Source organism: Dermochelys coriacea, chromosome 5 (assembly GCF_009764565.3).
Source record: "Dermochelys coriacea isolate rDerCor1 chromosome 5, rDerCor1.pri.v4, whole genome shotgun sequence".
NCBI classification, from domain to species: domain Eukaryota; kingdom Metazoa; phylum Chordata; order Testudines; family Dermochelyidae; genus Dermochelys; species Dermochelys coriacea.
The window spans coordinates 111,278,405-111,282,866 of record NC_050072.1 but is presented as its reverse complement, the minus strand read 5'-3'; the positions used below and the strand labels follow the sequence as shown (position 1 = coordinate 111,282,866).

Genomic DNA, 4,462 nt, shown 5'->3' with positions numbered 1-4,462 from the left:
ATGACCCAGGAATCTCAACCATAGTGATCTCACTGATGGAGCACCGGCTCCCCGAAAAGGTTACTTATAACAGGCTGGCTCCTTGCCAGCATTTCAGATTCTCCAGGGTAATCCCTACTACATATAGTTCCCATTTTTGTGGCAAGACTTCTGGGAATTGTAACGTTCATTGATAAGGAGAACACCACAGCACCTCTAGGATTCTCACAAAGTATATAAAGTTGCAGTGTATCTAAAAGTAATTTTTGTTTAGCTTGTAGTAACAAGCTGATAGTAACAGCTGGATCCTTATAACTAGAATTCTACCTTCCAGACTAACTAACACAGCAAACTACTGACACCACACAGATCTCTCCTAGATAGGTGCCCAATGGGCTACAAGTATTTTAGCACCTAGATAAAATAAGGGATGGTTCTGGTAGTAAAACACACAACACGTTCCTGATCTTATTCAGCTTCATCTGATGAAGATTTCATTTTCTAGTAGACCCAGAACACGTCCCACAAGTCATAATACAAAATATGTTAACAGCATACTGCAGTATACTGAAAAGCCCAATAACCTGTAAAGTTCATTTACAAACATAAAATGTTGTGAAGCCCAAGATAACATTAAACACAACTGTCCAGTAGCTAGTGCCAGACACTCCTGAGTCCTCTTCGTTGCTTTGCCATTGATTTGTTACCTAAGGCAAGCCAGTTATCCTTTCAGTGCCTCACTTTCCACGTCCCTACAATGGGGATAATATCTAGATGGTGAGGCTTAATTCATTAATGGTTGTAAAACACCATCAGATCCTTGGATGTAAATAGAAGTGGCCGGGGGCGGCCATCCATATAGGCAAACTAGGTTGTCACCTAGGGTACCAAGTTAAATGGGGCACCAAATTCGAGGAAAAAAATCCAATTTAAAAAAAATATAAAATGAAAAAAATGAAAAAGATGGGAAAACAACAAATAAAATAATGAAGATGTCATTATTTCAATTCCTGTGAGCATACGGAGGGAATATGAATTATAATTCTTTTCTCTACATTTCTGAACATTTATTAATATGTAAAATCTTTTATCTACTGCAAAAATAAATAATATTTTAGTGAAAAAAAATTTCAATTTGTGACATAGGGTCAAGATGACCCACTCCGCAATTGTGATAAGCAATTACTGAGCCACAATGAAACACATCTGCCAGCAGAAAGAGTTGCAATGCTAGTGACACCTAACTCGAATATACATCAAAGTCGCATAGCCGGAAATTCATGTAGAGCGGAGGAGATATCATGAGTTGATACATGTCAAACTGTCATCATGTCTCAGGTAGATAGTTTAGAATCGAGCAACTACTGTGGAAAATTGTGTTTCTTGGTGCCAAAGAATAAAGACTAACGTCTTTCAGCATTATAAATCCAAAATGTGAATATCTTTAAGCGTTATTAAACCTTAGCATTATTATCGGGGTGTACAATTATGAAGTGTCTTTGTTATTACTGGTTCACATGTAATAAATAAGGTTCATAAAAGAAAAGTAACAGCGTTAATGCTTAATAGACTACAAAAATGATGACATCACACTTCAAGCGGGGTAACCGTGAGGAAGGGGATTATTTTCCAAACAACCAATGTTGGGTTATAACATCGAAAGAGGTCATTTTGTTTCCGTGTAAACGCTGTAACTAATTGTTTTAATAGGTAAGTGAGTGTATGTTACTAATCATTGAACCTTTAAGCAGTGAAAAGATGTGTTGGGATAGCTGCAATGTGGTTTAAATGTGGTGAGTCAGCTGCCCTTAACAGTATAATGCTTGCAGTCGGGAGCACAGTACATAACAATATTCAAATGCCCCGTGGAAGAAAGAGGAAAAAGAAAACCCTCAGGAGCTGAGTATTGTAAACGAAAGGCTGAGAAGAAAAAGGACCAAGCAAAACAGCAGGGATCCTTCCTGAAATATCTTCTCTCTAATCCAAATAAAGATGGAAGCAGTTCATAGCATCCAGATGAAGGAATTTTACATGGAGAGGAGGTTAGCTCACATCCACATGGAAGCAGTTTGGAACATCAAGATGAAGGTATATTACTTTGAGATGAGGGTAGCTCACATCCACAAAAAAGCAGTTTGGAAAATCAAGATGATGGAAACTTACTTCTAGATGAAGGCAGCTCACAGCATCAGACTGATATGGAAGTGGAGAGAGATTATTCACCTTCAGAGACACATGCAAAAATAGAAGTAAATGAAGTAGAAGGAAGAAAGGATGAGGAAGTTACAAACAAATTACAGTATGGGGACCCAGCTTCATGGCTCAGATGTGATGACTGTGCAGCAAATTCTCGTGGAACATGGACCTGAACAAGTTCATGAATTTTCCTTCCCTAAGGATGGAAATAAAAGAAAATTCTCTGCCCAGAATTACAAGAGGAAACTCATTAATGGGGAAGAAATTCAATGAAACGTGTTACAATATTCAATGTTGAAGGACTCTGTCTTTTGCTTTTGCTGCAAGTTGTTTAGAAATCAAGCAATTGGCACATCACTTACTGAAAATGGTTTGAAGGACTGTGAAAACATATCTTCAATTCTCTCTTCAAATGAAAGAAGTACAATAAAATTGGAAGGTTTTCAAAATTGGGAAGAGCTTGAATTATGATTGAAAAAAGGAAAAACTGCTGATGAAGAAAATTTACGTGTGATCAAGGAAAAAGAGTTCTCGGTGGGCAATTTATGAGTGATCAAGGAAAAAGAGTTCTCGGTGGGCAAAATTTAGCATTCCACGGCCATTGTAGAAATGAAAAATTATACACTCAAGGTAATGAAAACTTTTTAAAAGTTGTGAATACCTAGTTTTGTTTGATCCAGTCATGAAGGAGCATCTACATAAAATAACTGATCATGAAACACAGGTTCATTATTAGGTAAAAATATGCAGAATGAACTGATTCAAATCCTAGCAAATGCAATTAAAAAGAAAATTGTAGAAGCGCCCATTCTGCAAAATACTTTTCAATATTACTGGACTGTACACCAGATGTGAATCATGTTGAACAAATGACGATGATCATTCATTTTGTGGATATGGAAAAGTCTGCGGATGAAGATAACGTTGAAGTGCTCATAAAGGTACATGTTTTGGGTTTCGTACCACTGAAGGAGATGACTGGAGCATTTATGACTGAAACTATTCTACAAGAGCTTGAAACAATGTCATTATCTGTTTAAAACTTACATGGCCAAGGCTATGATAATGGGAGTAATATGAAGGGTAAAGACAATGGTGTGCAAAGGAGAATGATGGAAATCAATCCTTTTTTCAGACCTTTTTTCTTTCCTTGCAGTGCGCATTCTCTGAATTTGGTTGTCAGTGATGCTGCTGGATGATATTTGGAGGCAAGCGGTTTCTTTGACCTGGTGCAACATGTTTATGTGTTTTTCTCAGGCTCAACACGCCGATGGGAGATTCTGACTCGCCATGTGAATTCTCTAACTGTGAAACCACTTAGCCAGACAAGATGGGAGAGATGCTTTGAAGCCTCTTCGCTATGAACTTGGAAACATTTATGATGCCCTAATTGAAATTTCTGATGATACTACCTTTACTGGATCATCTGGCAATACGGCATGTTCAGATGCAGAAGCACTTGCAAATGGCCTTTCCAAGTTCAAATTTGTGATTTCACTCATTTTGTGGTATAATATCCTTTTTGAGATTAACCTCACTAATAAGCAGCTTCAGGAATAGAACATGAACATATATTCTGCTATTCAAAAACTGCAGCAAACTAGAAATATTCTGGAGGAATTCAGAAGTGATGAAGGGTTTGAAAGAACACTGGTAGATTCTCTCGAGTTTGCTGAAGAAATAGACTTTCCAACTGAATTTGAACCAGAGCCAGTTCCCATTCAGCAAAAGAAACAGCAGTTTTCGTATGAGCTACAAGACACACCCATTCAGAACCCAAAACAAAGGTTCAAAATGAATTTCTACTTCACAGTCCTCAATACAGCTGTTCACTTGGTTGATAAAAGATTTCAACAGATGCAGCAGCTAGAGTCAGTATTTGGCTTTCTATATGATATCCACAGCTTACAAAAGAACACAGCAAAACAGATAAGAGAATTTTGTATAAAACTGGAGTCGCAATTGACTCATGAAAACTCAAAAGACATTGATGCTACAGATTTGTATAGTGAGCTTCAGGATTTTTCAAGATGACTTAAGAAACATTCCACTCCTGAAGAAGTACTGAAGTTTCTTTGTGAAAATAAACTCACAGTTAGTTTTCTAAACATTTTTATAGCTGGACGCATTCTTTTAACTTTACCAGTTTCCATAGCTTCTCAAAGTTAAAACTGATATAAGCATAACTGTGTTCAACAATAAGAAAAGGAGTACTTTTGGCACCTTAGAGACTAACAAATTTATTAGAGCATAAGCTTTCGTGAGCTACAGCTCACTTCATCGGATG

The 4,462-nt window shown here is 37.2% G+C and overlaps 1 pseudogene; it reads left to right on the top strand.

The window, feature by feature from the left end:
- Positions 1-2,177: 2,177 nt before the first annotated feature.
- On the top strand, positions 2,178-4,251 carry LOC119856310 (annotated as a pseudogene).
- Positions 4,252-4,462: the final 211 nt, after the last annotated feature.